The sequence below is a fragment of the Anthonomus grandis genome, unplaced genomic scaffold (genome assembly GCF_022605725.1).
Source record: "Anthonomus grandis grandis unplaced genomic scaffold, icAntGran1.3 ctg00000342.1, whole genome shotgun sequence".
Taxonomy (NCBI): Eukaryota; Metazoa; Arthropoda; class Insecta; order Coleoptera; family Curculionidae; genus Anthonomus; species Anthonomus grandis.
Window position 1 is genome coordinate 84,606 of NW_026088470.1, and position 19,386 is coordinate 103,991.

At 31.2% G+C, this 19,386-nt stretch overlaps 2 long non-coding RNA genes across 3 annotated transcripts in view; both read left to right on the top strand.

The window, feature by feature from the left end:
- Positions 1-19,386, top strand: part of LOC126749596 (uncharacterized) — a 106,931-nt gene that overhangs the window by 74,954 nt on the left and 12,591 nt on the right. The window lies entirely within an intron of this gene.
- Positions 10,194-18,888, top strand: LOC126749598 (uncharacterized). 2 transcript variants are annotated; one of them, XR_007665166.1, is made up of 3 exons: positions 10,194-10,312; positions 14,716-15,174; positions 18,707-18,888. It is a non-coding gene; the product is annotated as an uncharacterized LOC126749598 (long non-coding RNA). The 2 variants fall into 2 exon arrangements; XR_007665167.1 differs by having other exon boundaries at positions 14,716-14,938; positions 18,589-18,888.

Consider the following 19,386-nt stretch of genomic DNA (forward strand, 5'->3'; position numbering starts at 1 on the left):
CCTTTTATCTTAATTAGTTAAATTATTTCTTAAATTTGCCTTTAAAAAAAAAATTAAAAAGTCATCGGTTCGAATACATAGGCTTTAAAGGGAACTTATCTTCTTTCGTAATATTGTAGCATTATTATAGATTTTGAAAAATTTTGTCATAAAGCTTTTTCATTACTTTTTGGATGGTCTTTAGCCAGAAAAAAGAAATTTTGAATTTGGAGCATGTTTTGAAAAATTTTCATTTTGGGCCGGATTTTGTTTGAAAATCGATAAATGCAAATAAATAGGTTTTCTGTTCATTTTAGAGTCAAATCGATAATAACCTTTTTAAAAGGTATCCTGGAGTAGTACAAGATAGAAAAATAAAAAATTGAAATTTTTCCATAGGGCTCTTGATATTTCGATATTTATGTTTAATAGTTTTTTACAATTTTCTCCGATTGTATAATAGCTAGAACCGATTCATTTTGACAGGCGAATACCTCGTAATATTCCTGAGAACTTTTGTTTAAGACAAAAAGTTGTAAGAGTTATAGTTTATTTAGAAAAAAAAAAAACCACTTTTTCGAAATTTTTCATGGCTATACCCCTTTCAATTTTGGAGCAAAAAAAAAATTTTTTTTTCTTGGGTTTTTTTTACTGGAAATTGCCAACTTAGAGCTTGCATTTTAATTTGTCAATTATCATTTTAATAAAAAAAATGGTACCATGGAAAAAAACGAGTTTTTTTTATTTTTTTTCACATTTTTACTAATATCTCGACTTCTATAGCTTCGATTCAATTCGTTGATGGTTTTTATTATTCCTTATTCTCCTCCTATTAATTCTTTTTATATTTTATTACAATTGTCTTTCGAAATAAAACTGAAAAATTAGAAAAATCGACGTAAAATCCCGGTTGTCTTATACCTATACATAGGCTCTTATGGAATCTAATTTTTCCCTTTATATTATGGCACTCGTATAAATCGTGGAAGATTTTGTCATAAAGCTTTTTTATTAGTTTTTGAATAGTCTTTAACCAGAAAAAAGAAATTTTGAATTCGGAGCATATTTTGGAAAAATGGTCATTTTGACCCCGGATTTTGTTCGAAAATCGAAAAATGCAGAGAAATAGGTTTTCCGTTCATTTTAGACTCAAATTGGTAATAATCTTTTTTAAAGATACTCTGAAGTAGTACAGGTTAGAAAAATAAAAAATTGAAATTTTTCCATAGGGCTCTTGATAATTCGATATTTATGTTTAATAGTTTTTTCCAATTTTCTCCGATTGTATAATAGCTAGAACCGATTCGTTTTAACAGGCGAATACCCCTTAATATAGCGAAGAACTCTTATTTAATACAAAAAGTTGTCAGATTTATAGTTTATTAATAAAAAAATAAAAACCATTTTTTTGAAATTTTTCGTGGGTATACCCCTTTCGATTTTCGACCAAAAAAAAATTTTTTTTTTTCTTGGGTTTTTTTAGTGAAAATTACCAGTTTAGGGCTAAAACTAAAATTTGTCATAAATTATTTTAAGAAAAAAAATGATACCGTGGGAAAAAACCAGTTTTCTTTTGTTTTTTCCCACATTTTCACTAATATCTCGGCTTCTATAGCTTCGATTCAATTCGTTGATGGTTTCTTTTATTTCTTATTCTCCTCCTGTCAATTCTTTTGATATTTTATTACTATTACATTTTAAAATAAAAAGAAAAATTAAAACAAATCGACGTAAAATCCCGTTTGTTCTATTTCAATAAATAGACCCTTATGGGAACTTCTCTCTGGATTTGGTATTTATGGTTTATTAAGGATACAACTAATAAATTATGACAGATACTTAACTGACATTTGAGTTTCAGCCTAGGTCACGTGACTACCGTAACTTTTTTGCTATTGGTCCGATTCTGTTCGGATTTGGTATTCAGGCTTTATTTAGGATACAATTAATATACTTTGAGAGATATTTGAAATATAAGACAGTATATTGACATACAACGCGACTATATAACAAATTATGGTTCTTTGAAGCATGATACCCCAACAACTGGTCTTCTCTTTCCTTGGCAGATAAACGTTATCCTCACCTAAGTACACCTGATAATTTGCGATTTTTTTTAAGAAATCCTCTAAGGCCCATCACTGACAAGAACTAAAGGTTCCAAACTGGTCCCCACGGACCAAAAGTATAGGAGCGAAGCGACTATACTTGTTATATAGGAGCGTCAGCGACTATATTATGCACGCCACCTAGAGCTCGCGCGACCGTGTTTTTTGGGATATAAAAATTCATAACTTTGGCTGTATTGCTAGTGAAACGATGAAATTTGGCATGTGGCCTCTCAATACATTGGGAATGATGGATATGTAAACAATTTTTTTTTCCGACACCCGCGACGGGAGCGGTTGCGAGTTGAAGTCAAAAAATGGTAAAAAAGCCGGTCAAAATCGAGTCAGACGCGATAACTCAAATTTAAAGCCTTTAATCGACCTGAAATTTTTAAGATATAAGGGGTCTTGGGTGGTTCATGTCTGTATACTTTTTGAGCCAGATCCGTATACAGGGTGATTTATTATAAGCGATCAAAGTTGAGTAAAAAAAAAATTCAAAATGGTCCAGAGGCTAAAACATAATTTTTATAAAAAAAGTTTTTCGGCGAAAAGACTTAGTTTTATAAGAGAAATAACATACTTAGAGCTTTTTTTTCAAAAAAATTTTTTTAACGAGTTCTGGCATTTTCAGTTTTTTTGAATTTGCCGCCAAACCAAACTTATTTCGGGAAAAAAAAAATTTTCAAAAAAAAGCTTCATCTTTTATCTTTCAAATGCCATATAACCGAAATTCTTGTGAACCATACAGGGCGAGCAATAAAAAAATTTTCCCATGAAGGTCCAAAAAATTGAAAAAAAAAAATTACATTTTATTTAATAACTTTTTAAGGGTGGCACTTGGAAATTTCAAACTTTCAACATTTATAATACTTTTTAAGAGCTTTTTTCTGATATACTCTACAGTCATCTACGTAGAGTAGTTTTTGCTCTACACCTTTTTTTAACTTTGACGCTTAATACTGGAATACCTATGCAACGTACGAAGACTATTTTTGCCTTCAGACACGCGGAATTTATCTGGCTATAATCCACTAAATACCGTTTTGTTTCAAATAAAACAATTTTCCAAGAAAATTTAATTTTCTATAAAAAGTGCCATAAATCAGTCAGTGGAATGCTGAACACCCCCGGTGCGGGGCTATCAGGGTACAATAAGTAAGTGGTCTAGCACCCAACAAGCACGTCACCCAGGCAATGAAACCTGCGCTTTTCGACCGTTTCCGTTCGAAAATAAGACCCTTTTTATAATCGAAATTTGACTACTAAAACCACCTGGAATCGGTCCAGAATTGATGTTAAACTGTTCCTAAGGCTTTATACTATTTTTCCATGTACAAATCATAAGGTAAAAACCTTTTTTTATACCCCAAAACATCGTCTGAAAATGGTCAATTTTGACGTCTACGGGCGATTTTAATGCCCACTTTTACCGCAGTTTTGATGACATCAGTGACATGACGTCAACGTGAATGAATCGGCTCGGTCTTGCTTCTTATTTTCATTGATAAAATACTTAAATTAGCTCAGAATTTCCCGAAATCGGTATGGAATAATTCTAGAGACTCTGGAGAATCCGATTATGTGCATATCTTTTCCCAAGTCGCCTTCCTTTAGCTGTGATCATTCGACAAAGTTGTAAAGTTTTAGAATTTACCGTGTTTTCATGCGACGGAAGGACTCATACATGGCATTTTGGGTGCGGGAGTGAAAGTTTAATTACTATTTATTTTAACACAAAATCTAACTGTGGACTGTGCATCATTGTTATTATTTGAATTGTGAAGAAAACGCAAGCGTTAAAGGTAGGCCTTAATGTAATGTAACCTTTAATGCAATGACAACCTAACCTCTACATGTATTATGTAAATAAATAACAAGACCAAAAAGGAGAAAATATTGAACTTATTAGTTAGAATAAGGCCCAAAATGTGAAAGATTGGCAAATTTCCGCTTAACTAAACGCTGTAAATGTTATATTACACCTTGCATATAAGCATATAATCAGTTTTCACACAAGAGGTGTGTAACCTCAAAAGAGTAAGGAAATTCAACTAAAGTTGTGTCCCTAGTCAAATATGAATAACAAATAGATATCTGTATGGTCTAACAATTAGCGTCCATGCAAGGGTATCTTACTGGTTTTGCTCATGACTGGCAGCAGGCCACTTAGTCTGAATGCTCAGGTCAGCGAGATGCCAGGCTTTAAAACATCTAAGAGGATAATCGAAGCAGTAGATAGCATCCAGTTGTGGCACTATCGAAGGGGAGGAATGCAGATTCTGGCAGCTAGATGTTTCAAGTGTTGAGTTGATGATAAGGTGGAAGATGGTAGTGAAAAGAAGCAGAAAAAGCCAGTCCAAAACTGGAGAGACTTTTTTTTATCTTATTGTTGTTGTTCTATATTCTATATTATTTAGATACCAAAGATAGTTCCCTTACAGAGAAGTATTTATATATCATATAGTTTAGTACATATTAAACATCATATTAGTGATTACTCCACACACAAAATTGTACAATTTTCATTTTACGAGAAATAGAGAACATATATATACAAATTTTAATAGGATACACAAGGTTAAGTGTTGGGTTTCCTTCTTTCCTCCTAAACTCTATAATGCTCTCCCTGCTACAATTAAACTGTTACCTACCAAGTTTTTTACTGCAATATAAATTTACTATAAAACAATATCTATTGAAAAAATGTTTTTTCTCAATACAAGAATTTCTAAATGATGATTTCTCATATATGTAATTATAATATAAAACTTTTAGGCTTTAAATCCTTTGATTAATAATAATATTAAGAAGTGTAAAGATTTTCTCTGCGACATATGTGAGCACCTTTGTGTATATGGCATTAACAAATTATGTTTATGTTTAAATTAGGTGTAAGAACAGCTGTTTTTGTTAAATCTCTCTTTTCTATCACATAAAGTGATGTGTAAGTGTAACATAAGTTTATGAAATAAAGATGATTTTACTTAATTATTTAACTGTGTTCACCATTTATTTTTCCTACCTTAAAGATTGAAATAATATAGCGGGTTGGGTTAGAAGGGCAGAAACACCTATAAACTTACTGGGTTTTCAAGTAAACATTACAGCTTTGTGGGGTCAGAGTCTGATAATGATGAGTGATCTCATCGAAACACATAAACTAGGAATATTTAAGAGAATTGGGTAAGTATTCATGTTCTTTTTCTACAGGAAAATAAAATTGTAAAATAGCTAATGTAACAAAAATATTATAAATGATTTAACATATTTATTTGACCGAGAGCATTATGAGAAACTAAAAGATCATTGTAAGTATGCTTCAAGGGTTAGTCCTCGGATTTTTGTTGTCCTCTTTTTCAGCTAGCATACCAATTTGACAACCAGATATGTTTGCTGTTCTGCAAGACATTGTAACTTTTTAATGACCTAAGTACATATCTTAAAAGACTTTCTAAATAAATTAAAAACTTTGATTTAACAAGATGTATTATAATTAAGCAAAAGAATAAACCAGTTCTTAAGTTAAGTATGTAAGAATATTCAGGTATAAATACTGTCTATGAAATATTTTTGAATAACTGTATGTACAAATTTAAACTGCTCGCCACTTATAAACAGTAGCTCTTAGAAAACTGTCCCAATAGTATCTGCTTTATATGAGAGTAATAATTGTTTGCCTAAAAAGTGTACATTTTAATTGTATGTTTTGAAATGTAAACTATTTATTATAGACATTTTGATGAAAATTAAAGATATGTATAAAATGGATAATAACTGTATGCTAATGACTGCAAAGTAATATAAAGCAAATTTGGTTTATGCCTTCAGGAATGGAATCTTGAATAAAACTCAACCTTTATTATAGATCATTTTTCTCTTTAATTATTAAAAGTAAATAACTGTATGACAAAAGTTGATAAAACAATAAACAGGTTATGGAATATAAACATGAAATAAGTTTTATTTTCTACCCAACAATAGGGTTTTTAGGTCCAGTTGAAAAATTCTCGTGCCTTTTTGCCTATTCAAGATTCGAAACAAATAAAGTATATATAATTACATATGTATATTTCATTCAAATAACATTAAGTATATAAATTGTAAATGCGTCCAACTTCTGGTGAAAAAATCCAGTATTAAGTGAAACTTCATTGAAATATTGCTCCGTTCCACAACAAAAAAGTTGATTGTCTACAGTTTGTGTCACAGTTCAGTTGTTATATTCCTGTTTACTTCTAATTTTTATTTCCTTCCTCATATGATTGCATCTACTCCATCAAACACATTTCATGATCTCTGGGGAATCCTAACATACTTCATGTAACTTATTTATTTCTGGTTGTGTAGTCTAATCAACAGTAAAGACAGGCAGTTCTTCCTGGTTTCCCAATTTCATCAATATGGTAGAATCTCAATGATTTCTTGATGGATGTCCTTAAGTACATGGTCTGAGCCCCATCAAACACATTTCATGAACTCTGCGGAATCCTAACATACTTCAATTAGCTTATTTATTCCTGGTTGTGTGGTATCCTAATCAGCAGTTAAAACATGCAATTCCTCCTGGTTTACAACTAATGGGTCCCACAGCCCTTGAATTGTTGACCAGGATGAAAACAAATCATACTGTGTAATCATTCTAGGTACACAAAAGTTCACACAGGCAAGATATATGTAAACTTGAATGAAATTATGAGATTTTTATCTGTCTTATTTAGCAAAGTCAATCTTTTTTTCATATATATTTCCACAATACAAGCTGAGTATACATATTTATTTATATAAAACTGAAAAATTAAAATGAACAACCAAGTCGAGAACGCAGTATATGTCGGTTGACAGCAACCACAATATATAGTCCGTGCTCCCTGTTATTCAATCAAATAATGCCTGTTTCACACGCCAATACTCAAGCTGCGTAATAACAGTGCCAACGTCGCACCACGTGGGAGATTCGATTCCGTTTACGCTTATTTTACATATGAGAATATTTTATTTATGTGGTTGATTTATTGTTTCAAATATGTATAGACGCCGTTAATAATTATATAAATGCATTATTATACTTTTTCCCCTATAGTCTAGTCTTTGAGTTATATAAATTTAATCAATTAATAAATTAACAACTTTCTCAGTCGGTGCTAAAGAAGTGGATCCAATGTTTAAATAAGTAGTAGTGTCGTTAGTTTTATTTAAGTCAGAATTTGGTGACACTTCAAAGCTAAAAGAAAGATTCTGTAGGTACCTCTTGGTGGGTAGATTAAAATAAACTAAACGAAGCAATTCATATGCGCAAGTGGATATAATATATAACATAAAAGACATTACTATAGTTGATGGGCAATAACGTTTTCACTTTAAAATAAGTAAAGTTATTTGAGACTAAAATAAGTAAAGTTTTTAGAGACCATCTACTTAATTTCAATTCGAAAAGTAAAATCCGTTTTAGGTCATTTTGGGACAACTCATTGTTTTTTAAAAAGACTTTAACATGTAGGTCGCTATCTATTGATATTTGATCAATGATATTTATACAAGCATCGTTCAAGTTTAAAGTATAGAAATATAGTTTTGTATCTCTAAAAATTTTTACATTTCACAAGTCAGTTATTAGAATTTTTTGGGAATAATTACTCATAAGATCTTGAAAATTTGTTATGAAATCAAGTTGCCCAAAGGCTTCATTGGCAAGTTCATTACTTTTTTGTTGTTCACTATTTCTTTCTTCTGGATTTTCTCTAGGAAATGCCACTTTTTGTGTTAAATATGCAGGTAAATTTGGAAAATTTTGAGGCACTGCTGAGCAAACTAATCTTGCTTTAACTCTAATCTTAGTGAGTGTGCCATCAAGTAAAAGTTAATCATCTTCACGGATAATATAATTCCGGTCAAAATGCTTAGCACAAACCACAGAATATTGAGTAGGAGCCCAATTATCTCTACGTATGGCTTTTAGCCATTTAACTTTAATTGGTTCATCTTTGGGGAAGCCAAAAACAGAACGACTTGCCTCCTCTGCTTTTAAACTACTTTTGTAATTAGATTTACATCCGGGAACATAGCAGGCACTTGGCATGTTCAAAGGATTCGAATGAAACTTTTTTATGTAATTAACAACCTTTTTGCTATTGATCCGATTGGGATGAAATTTGGTATTTGGGGTTTATTTAGGATGCAATTAATAAATTTGGACAGATTTTTGACTTTTGAGGTCCAGGTCACGTGACACCGTAACTTTTTTGCTATTGATCCGATTGGGTTGAAATTTGGCATTTTGGGGTTGATTTAGGATGCAATTAATAAATTTTGACAGATTTTTGACGTCCAGGTCACGTGACACCGTAACTTTTTTGCTATTGATCCGATTGGGTTGAAATTTGGTATTTGGGGTTGTTTTAGGATGCAATTAATAAATTTTTATAGATTTTTGACTTTTGAGGTCTAGGTCATGTGACACCGTAACTCTTTTGATATTGATCCGATTGGGTTGAAATTTGGTATTAAGAGTTAATTTAGGATGCAAATAATAAACGTTGACAGATATTTGACATATAACACATTATATTGACATACAACGCGACTATATAACAAATTATGGTTCTTTGAAGCATGATACCCCAACAACTGGTCCTCTCTTTCCTTGGCATATAAACGTTGGCCTCCCGGCTGACTAGACCTAAGTACACTTGATAATTTTTGTTTTTTTTTTTAAGAATTTCTTTATAGCCATTCACAGACAAGACCTTAAGGTTCCAAACTGGTCCCCACGGACCAAAAGTATAGGAGCGAAGCGACTATACTTGTTATATAGGAGCGTCTGCGACTATATTATGCACGCGAGCCCGGGCCCGAAAAATCGTGTTTTTTTGGAAATAAAAATTCATATCTTTGGCTGTATGGTTAGCGAAACGATGAAATTTGGCATAGGGCCTCTCAATACATTGAGAATGATGGATCCGTAAACGATTTTTTTTTCCGGTACCACCAAACGGAGCGGTACTGTCTCAAAGTCAAAAATTCGTAAAAAAATGGGTCAAATTCCTTTCAGACGCGAGAACTCAAATAAAAAGCCTTTAAAAAACTTTAAATTTTTAGGACATAAGGGTCGGTGGGGGCTTAAGAGCTGTATACTTTTTGGGCCAGATCGGTATACAGGGTGAGTTGTTATAAGCGAACAAAAGTGACTAAAAAAAAAATTCAAACTTTTCCAGAGGCTAAAAAAAAATTTTTATAAAAAAAGTGTTTCGGCGAAAAGACTTCATTTTATAAGAGATTAAACATACTTGGAGCTTTTTTTTGTAAAAAATTTATTTTACGAGTTCTGGCATTTTCAGTTTTTTGGGATTTTCCGCCAAACGATACTTATTTTGGGAAAATTTTTTTTTTCAAAAAATAACTTCATCTTTTACCTTTTATATGCCATATAACCGAAATTTTTGGGAACCATACAGGGTGAGCAATAATGAACTTTACCCATGAAGGTCCGACCTGAAAATCACTTTTTATTTAATAACTTTTCAGTGGTAGCACCTGGACCATTTATATTCTCAGGGATTAAATACTTTAATAACCCCATTATTTGTGTAAAATTACAATCTTCCAACTTTAATAGGTTCTGAGCAATTTGAATTTTCGCGTTTAATTCATTTGTCACGTCCCTGTACATGGTGAAAAGATCAAACAACATCTAACGGATCCGAAATTTTGTTTTACAATACATACTAAAATTTCAAGGTTCCAGCGATAGTACAAGTACCCGAAAAATGCGATTTTATGAAAAAAGTCCATTTTTTTGCGTTTTTGCAGGTAATTGGAGGTGTCAACCTAAACTCTGATGAAATGGCTAGTGGGAACAATACTTTGACGCATTGTGGTTACAAATTTTTTGCTCGTGACAGGTGGCCGGGACTTGGTTGGGTTTTTTGTAAAATTATGAATGAAAATGAACCGGAAACGATCAGGGAAAGGAAGCACCGAATCAGAAAATGAATGGGCTTTCCGAATCTGTGCATATCAATTGGGGAAATTGTGTATTGCGGCCAGGAAAATTCGGCAAACATTTTGACGTCTTCGAAAAATGCCGTTTTTTTGAAATGTCAGTGGTTTTATACCGGGGTGAGACGAAATGAAATTTGCCCGATTATTTTATTAAAATTATTCGAATATATACACGGGTCAGTCGTAATGATCTATTTAATTTAAAATAAAAATTTAGATATTAGGTGAGTTTTTACTACTTAGTTTATTATTAATAAATGTTAACAATTCTTAAACATTGCTTTTGGGATATAAATAAAAATTTTTTGAAATTATTGATTTTTAAGGTTAGTCGAGTATCATAACTTTTTTGGTATTGGTGCGATTTGGTTGAAATTTGGTACCTAGTACCTATTTCGGATAAGATTAAGAAATTTTTACAGATATTTGACATGACTATGTTTTAAGGTCACGTGACTACCTTAACTTTCTTCCTATTTGTCCGATTTGATTGAAATTTGGTATTTGGGGTTTATTTAGGATGCAATTATTAATTTTTGACAGATATTTGACATTTCACTTCCGGGTCACGTGACTATTGTAACTTTTTTGCTATGAGTCCGATTGGGTTCAAATTTGGTATTTGGGCTTTATTTAGGATGCAATTATTAATTTTTGACAGATATTTGACATTTGACTTCCGGGTCACGTGACTATTGTAACTTTTTTGCTATGAGTCCGATTGGGTTCAAATTTGGTATTTATGCTTTATTTAGGACACAATTAACAAATTTTGACAGATAATTGACAAATTATATTTTAAAGTCACGTGACTCTCATAATTCTTTTGCTATTGATCCGATTGGGTTGAAATTTAGTATTTGGGCTTTATTTAGGATGCAAGTAATAAATTTTGCCAGAAATTTGACATATTGAATTTTAAAGTCACGTGACTTCCATAACTTTTTTGCTATGGGTCTGATTGGGTTCAAATTTGGAATTTGGGGTTTAATTAGGATGCAATTGTTGATTTCTTACAAAATTTTAAAATATTAAGTTCCAGGGTCACGTGACTATCAACATTTCCTATTCGATTGAAATTTGCTATTAGATGATATGTATATATTTATAGATAGTATTTTGTATTACCCTATTCCTTTTATCTTAATTAATTAAATTATTTTTTAAATTTGCCTTTCAAAAAAAAATAAAATAATCATCGGTTTGAATACATAGGCTTTAAAGGGAACTTATCTTCTCTCGTAATATTGTGGCATTATTATAGATTTTGAAAAATTTTGTCATAAAGCTTTTTCATTACTTTTTGAATGGTCTTTAGCCAGAAAAAAGAAATTTTGAATTTGGAGCATGTTTTGAAAAATTTTCATTTTGGGCCGGATTTTGTTTGAAAATCGATAAATGCAAATAAATAGGTTTTCTGTTCATTTTAGAGTCAAATCGATAATAACCTTTTTGAAAGGTATCCTGAAGTAATACAAGATAGAAAAATAAAAAGTTGAAATTTTTCCATAGGGCTCTTGATAATTCGATATTTATGATTAATAGTTTTTTACAATTTTCTCCAAATCTGTGATAGCTATAATCAATTAGTTTTAACATTCGAATACCTCGTAACATTCCCTAGAACTTTTGTTTAAGACAAAAAGTTGTCAGAGTTATAGTTTATTTAGAAAAAAATAAAAACCATTTTTTCACAATTTTTCATGGCTATACCCCTTTCGATTTTGGAGCAAAAAAATTTTTTTTTTTCTTGGGTTTTTTTTACTTGAAACTGCCATCATAGGGTTTACATTATGATTTGTCGATTATAATTTTAAGAAAAAAAAAATGGTACCGTGGGATAAAACGAGTTTTCTATTATTTTTTTTCACATTTTTACTAATATCTCGACTTCTATAGCTTCGATTCAATTCGTTGATGGTTTCTATTATTCCTTATTCTTCTCCTGTTAGTTCTTTTTATATTTTATTACAATTGCCTTTCGAAATAAAACTGAAAAATTAAAAAAATCGACGTAAAAACCCGGTTGTGTTATCCCTATACATAGGCTCTTATGGGACCTTATTTTTTCCTTTATATTATGGCACTCGTATAAATCGTGGAAAATTTTATCATAAAGCTTTTTCATTAGTTTTTGAATGGTTTTTAACCAGAAAAAAGAAATTTTCAATTTGGAGCATATTTTGAAAAAATGCTTATTTTGAGCCCGGATTTTGCTTCAAAATCGAAAAATGCAAAGAAATAGGTTTTCCGTTTATTTTAGAGTCAAATCGATAATAACCTTTTTGAAAGGTACTTAAAAGTAGTATAGGATAGATAAATAAAAAATTTAAATTTTTCCATAGGACCCTTGATAATTCGATATTTTTGTTTCATGGTTTTTCTTTATTTTCTCCGATTTTATGATAGCTAGAACCGATTCGTTTTAACGTACGGATACCTCGTAATATTTCTCATAACTTTTTTAAAAGACAAAATGTTGTTAGTCTTATAGTTTATTTTAAAAAAAATAAATACCGTTTTTTTCAAATTTTTTATGGCCGTACCCCTTTCGATTTTGGAGCAAAAAAAAATTTTTTTTTTCTTGGGTTTTTTTACTTGAAATTGCCAACTTAGGGCTTACATTATAATTTGTCAATAATTATTTTAAGAAAAAAAAATGATACCGTGGGAAAAAACCAGCTTTCTTTTGTTTTTTCCCACATTTTTACTAATATCTTGGCTTCTATAGCTTCGATTCAATTCATTGATGGTTTCTTTTATTTCTTATTCTCCTCCTCTCAATTCTTTTGATATTTTATTACTATTACATTTCAAAATAAAAAGAAAAATTAAAACAAATCGACGTAAAATCCCTGTTTGTTCTATTTCAAGAAATAGACCCTTATGGGAACTTCTCTTTGAATTTGGTATTTATGGTTTATTTAGAATACAATTAATATACTTTCACAGATATTTGAAATATAAGACAGTATATTGACACACAACGCGACTATATAACAAATTATGGTTCTTTGAAGCATAATACCCCAACAACTGGTCCTTTCTTTCCTTGGCAGGTAAACGTTAGCCTCCCCCACTCACCTAAGTACACCTGATAGTTTTTGATTTTTTTTATAATTACCTTATGGCTTTTCACAGACAAGACCTAAAGGTTCCAAACTGGTCCCCACGGACCAAAAGTATAGGAGCGAAGCGACTATACTTGTTATATAGGAGCGTCTGCGACTATATTATGCACGCGAGCCCGGGCCCGAAAAATCGTGTTTTTTTGGAAATAAAAATTTATATCTTTGGCTGTGTGGCTAGCGAAACGATGAAATTTGGCATAGGGCCTCTCAATACATTGGGAATGATGGATCCGTAAACGAATTTTTTTTCCGGTACCACTAAACGGAGCGGTACTGTCTCAAAGTCAAAAATTCGTAAAAAAATGGGTCAAATTCCTTTCAGACGCGAGAACTCAAATAAAAAGCCTTTAAAAGACTTTAAATTTTTAGGACATGAGGGTCGGTGGGGGCTTAAGAACTGTATACTTTTTGGGCCAGATCGGTATACAGGGTGAGTTGTTATAAGCGAACAAAAGTGACTAAAAAAAAAATTCAAACTTCTCCAGAGGCTAAAAAAAAATTTTTATAAAAAAAGTGTTTCGGCGAAAAGACTTCGTTTTATAAGAGATTTAACATACTTGGAGCTTTTTTTTGTAAAAAATTTATTTTACGAGTTCTGGCATTTTCAGTTTTTTGGAATTTTCTGCCAAACGATACTTATTTTGGGAAAATTTTTTTTTTCAAAAAATAACTTCATCCTTTACCTTTCATATGCCATATAACCGAAATTTTCGTAAGCCATACAGGGCGAGCAATAATGAACTTTACCCATGAAGGTCCGACCTAAAAATCACATTTTATTTAATAACTTTTTAGTGGTGGCACCTGGACCATTTATATTCTCAGGGATTAAATACTTTAATAACCCCAGTATTTGTGTAAAATTACAATCTTCCAACTTTAATAGGTTCTGAGCAATTCGAATTTTCGCGTTTAATTCATTTGCGGCGTCCCTGTACATGGTGAAAAGATCAAACAACATCTAAAGGATCCGAAATTTTGTTTTACAACACATACTAAAATTTCAGGGTTCCAGCGATAGTACAAGTACCCGAAAAATGCGATTTTATGAAAAAAGTCCATTTTTTTGCGTTTTTGCAGGTAATTGGAGGTGTCAACCTAAACTCTGATGAAATGGCTGGTGGGAACAATACTTTGACGCATGGTGGATACAAATTTTTTGCTCGTGACAGGTGGCCGGGACTTGGTTGGGTTTTTTGTAAAATTATGAATGAAAATGAACCGGAAACGATCAGGGAAAGGAAGCACCGAATCAGAAAATGAATGGGCTTTCCGAATCTGTGCATATCAATTGGGGAAATTGTGTATTGCGGCCAGGAAAATTCGGCAAACATTTTGACGTCTTCGAAAAATGCCGTTTTTTTGAAATGTCAGTGTCTTTATACCGGGGTGAGACGAATTAAAATGTGCCCGATTATTTTATTAAAATCATTCGAATATATACACGGGTCAGTCGTAATGATCTACTTAATTCAAAATAAGAATTTAGATATTAGGTGAGTTTTTACTATTTAGTTTATTATTAATAAATGTTAACAATTCTTAAACATTGCTTTTGGGATATAAATAAAAATTTTTTGAAATTATTGATTTTTAAGGTTAGTCGAGTATCATAACTTTTTTGGTATTGGTGCGATTTGGTTGAAATTTGGTACCTAGTACCTATTTCGGATAAGATTAAGAAATTTTTACAGATATTTGACATGACTATGTTTTAAGGTCACGTGACTACCTTAACTTTCTTCCTATTTGTCCGATTTGATTGAAATTTTGTATGTGGGGTTTATTTAGGATGCAATTATTAATTTTTCACAGATATTTGACATTTGACTTCCGGGTCACGTGACTATTGTAACTTTTTTGCTATGAGTCCGATTGGGTTCAAATTTGGTATTTGGGCTTTATTTAGGATGCAATTATTAATTTTTGACAGATATTTGACATTTGACTTCCGGGTCACGTGACTATTGTAACTTTTTTGCTATGAGTCCGATTGGGTTTAAATTTGGTATTTATGCTTTATTTAGGACACAATCCATAAATTTTGACAGATAATTGACAAATTATATTTTAAAGTCACGTGACTTTCATAATTCTTTTGCTATTGATCCGATTGGGTTGAAATTTAGTATTTGGGCTTTATTTAGGATGCAAGTAATAAATTATGACAGAAATTTGACATATTGAATTTTAAAGTCACGTGACTTCCATAACTTTTTTGCTATTAATCCGATTGGGTTCAAATTTGGAATTTGGGGTTTATTTAGGATGCAATTATTGATTTCTTACAAAATTTTAAAATATTAAGTTCTAGGGTCACGTGACTATCAAAATTTCCTATTTGATTAAAATTTGCTATTAGATGATATGTATATATTTGTAGATAATATTTTGTATTACCCTATTCCTTTTATCTTAATTAGTTAAATTATTTCTTAAATTTGCTATTCAAAAAAAAAATTAAAAAATCATCTGTTCGAATACATAGGCTTTAAAGGAAACTTATCTTCTTTCATAATATTGTAGCATTATTATAGATTTTGAAAAATTTTGTCATTAAGCTTTTTCATTACTTTTTGAATGGTCTTTAGCCAGAAAAAAGAAATTTTGAATTTGGAGCATGTTTTGAAAAAATTTTCATTTTGGGCCGGATTTTGTTCGAAAATCGAAAAATGCAAAGAAATAGGTTTTCTGTTCATTTTAGAGTCAAATCGATAATAACCTTTTTGAAAGGTATCCTGAAGTAGTACAAGATAGAAAAATAAAAAGTTGAAATTTTTCCATAGGGCTCTTGATAATTCGATATTTATGATTAATAGTTTTTTACAATTTTCTCCGAATCTGTGATAGCTATAATCAATTAGTTTTAACATTTAAATACCTCGTAATATTCCCTAGAACTTTTGTTTAGGACAAAAAGTTGTCAGAGTTATAGTTTATTTATAAAAAAATAAAAACCATTTTTTCGCAATTTTTCATGGCTATACCCCTTTTGATTTTGGAGCAAAAAAAAAATTTTTTTTTTTGGGGTTTTTTTACTGGAAATTGCCAACTTAGGGCTTACATTATAATTTGTCAGTTATCATTTTAAGAAAAAAAAATTATACCGTGAGAAAAAACCAGTTTTCTTTTGTTTTTCCCACATTTTTACTTATATCTCGGCTTCTATAGCTTCGATTCAATTCGTTGATGGTTTCTTTTATTTCTAATTCTCCTCCTGTCAATTCTTTTGATATTTTATAACTATTACATTTTAAAATAAAAAGAAAAATTAAAACAAATCAACGTAAACTCCTGTTTGTTCTATTTCAATAAATAGACCCTTATGGGAACTTCTCTCTGAATTTGCTAATAAATTATGACAGATAACTGACATTTGAGTTTCAGCCCAGGTCACGTGACTACCGTAACTTTTTTGCTATTGGTCCGATTCTGTTGTAATTTGGTATTCAGGCTTTATTTAGGATACAATTAATATATTTTAACAGATATTTGAAATATAAGACAGTATATTGACACACAACGCGACTATATAACAAATTATGGTTCTTTGAAGCATGATACCCCAACCACTGGTCATCTCTTTCCTTGGCATATAAACGTTGGTACAGCTGATAATTTTTGTTTTTTTTTTAAGAATTCCTTTATAGCCCTTCACAGACAAGACCTAAAGGTTCCAAACTGGTCCCCACGGACCAAAAGTATAGGAGCGAAGCGACTATACTTGTTATATAGGAGCGTCTGCGACTATATTATGCACGCGAGCCCGGGCCCGAAAAATCGTGTTTTTTTGGAAATAAAAATTCATATCTTTGGCTGTATGGTTAGCGAAACGATGAAATTTGGCATAGGGTCTCTCAATACATTGAGAATGATGGATCCGTAAACGATTTTTTTTTCCGGTACCACCAAACGGAGCGGTACTGTCTCAAAGTCAAAAATTCGTAAAAAAACGGGTCAAATTCCTTTCAGACGCGAGAACTCAAATAAAAAGCCTTTAAAAAACTTTAAATTTTTAGGACATAAGGGTCGGTGGGGGCTTAAGAACTGTATACTTTTTGGGCCAGATCGGTATACAGGGTGAGTTGTTATAAGCGAACAAAAGTGACTAAAAAAAAAATTCAAACTTCTCCAGAGGCTAAAAAAAAATTTTTATAAAAAAAGTGTTTCGGCGAAAAGACTTCATTTTATAAGAGATTTAACATACTTGGAGCTTTTTTTTGTAAAAAATTTATTTTACGAGTTCTAGCATTTTCAGTTTTTTGGGATTTCCCGCCAAACGATACTTATTATGGGAAAAATTTTTTTTTCAAAAAATAACTTTATCCTTTACCTTTCATATGCCATATAACCGAAATTTTTGGGAACCATACAGGGCGAGCAATAATGAACTTTACCCATGAAGGTCCGACCCGAAAATCACATTTTATTTAATAACTTTTTCGCAGTGGCACCTGGACCATTTATATTCTCAGGCATTAAATACTTTAATAACCCCAGTATTTGTGTAAAATTACAATCTTCCAACTTTAATAGGTTCTGAGCAATTCGAATTTTCGCGTTTAATTCATTTGCGGCGTCCCTGTACATGGTGAAAAGATCAGACAACATCTAAAGGATCCGAAATTTTGTTTTACAACACATACTAAAATTTCAGGGTTCCAGCGATAGTACAAGTACCCGAAAAATGCGATTTTATGAAAAAAGTCCATTTTTTTGCGTTTTTGCAGGTAATTGGAGGTGTCAACCTAAACTCTGATGAAATGGCTGGTGGGAACAATACTTTGACGCATGGTGGATACAAATTTTTTGCTCGTGACAGGTGGCCGGGACTTGGTTGGGTTTTTTGTAAAATTATGAATGAAAATGAACCGGAAACGATCAGGGAAAGGAAGCACCGAATCAGAAAATGAATGGGCTTTCCGAATCTGTGCATATCAATAGGGGAAATTGTGTATTGCGTCCAGGAAAATTCGGCAAACATTTTGACGTCTTCGAAAAATGCCGTTTTTTTGAAATGTCAGTGGTTTTATACCGGGGTGAGACGAAATGAAATTTGCCCGATTATTTTATTAAAATTATTCGAATATATACACGGGTCAGTCGTAATGATCTATTTAATTTAAAATAAAAATTTAGATATTAGGTGAGTTTTTACTATTTAGTTTATTATTAATATATGTTAATAATTCTTAAACATTGCTTTTGGGATATAAATAAAAAATTTTTGAAATTATTGATTTTTAAGGTTAGTCGAGTATCATAACTTTTTTGGTATTGGTGCGATTTGGTTGAAATTTGGTACCTAGTACCTATTTCGGATAAGATTAATAAATTTTTACAGATATTTGACATGACTATGTTTTAAGGTCACGTGACTACCTTAACTTTCTTCCTATTTGTCCGATTTGATTGAAATTTGGTATTTGGGGTTTATTTAGGATGCAATTATTAATTTTTCACAGATATTTGACATTTGACTTCCAGGTCACGTGACTATTGTAACTTTTTTGCTATGAGTCCGATTGGGTTCAAATTTGGTATTTATGCTTTATTTAGGACACAATTAATAAATTTTAACAGATAATTGTCAAATTATATTTTAAAGTCACGTGACTTTGATAATTCTTTTGCTATTGATCCGATTGGGTTGAAATTTGGTATTTAGAGTTTTATTAGGATGCCATTATTGAATTTTTACAAATTTTTAAAATATTGCGTTTTTAAGTCACGTGACTATCAAAATTTCTTTCGTATTCGTCCGATTTGATTGAAATTTCCTATTAGATTATATGTATATATTTATAGATAATATTTTGTAGTACCCTATTGCTTTTAACTTAATTGTTTCTTAGATTTGCCTTTGAAAAACAAATTAAAAAATCATCGGTTGGATATGCTTTAAAGGGAACTTATCTTCTTTCATAATATTGTAGCATTATTATAGATTTTGAAAATTTTTGTCATTAAGCTTTTTCATTCCTTTTTGAATGGTCTTTAGCCAGAAAAAAGAAATTTGGAATTTGGAGCATGTTTTGAAAAAATTTTAATTTTGGGCCCGGTTTTGTTCGAAAATCGATAAATGCAAATAAATAGGTTTTCTGTTCATTTTAGAGTCAAATCGATAATAACCTTTTTGAAAGGTATCCTGAAGTAGTACCTGATAG